Here is a 238-nt window from a genome sequence, read left to right on the forward strand (position 1 = left end):
TTTAAAGTAAGCTAGTCATGTGGAAGACTTGTAAGTGGCCACTGTCTCCTTTTATTTTTTTATTTTCTGTAGCTGATAAGCTATTTCTGGAGGACTGTCCTCCATGTTCTGATATCTGCTTTTGTTCTTAAAGCACAGTACCAAGAAGTTAAATTTCTGTGTGATGTTTGTGTGAAGGAAACTCATGTGACATCTGCTTCAAAGGCAGACAAATGTCTTGGTCTCAAATAGGTTCAGC

The sequence above is a fragment of the Chaetura pelagica genome, unplaced genomic scaffold, assembly GCF_000747805.2.
Source record: "Chaetura pelagica isolate M959 unplaced genomic scaffold, ChaPel_1.0 scaffold72, whole genome shotgun sequence".
Lineage (NCBI taxonomy): Eukaryota > Metazoa > Chordata > Aves > Apodiformes > Apodidae > Chaetura > Chaetura pelagica.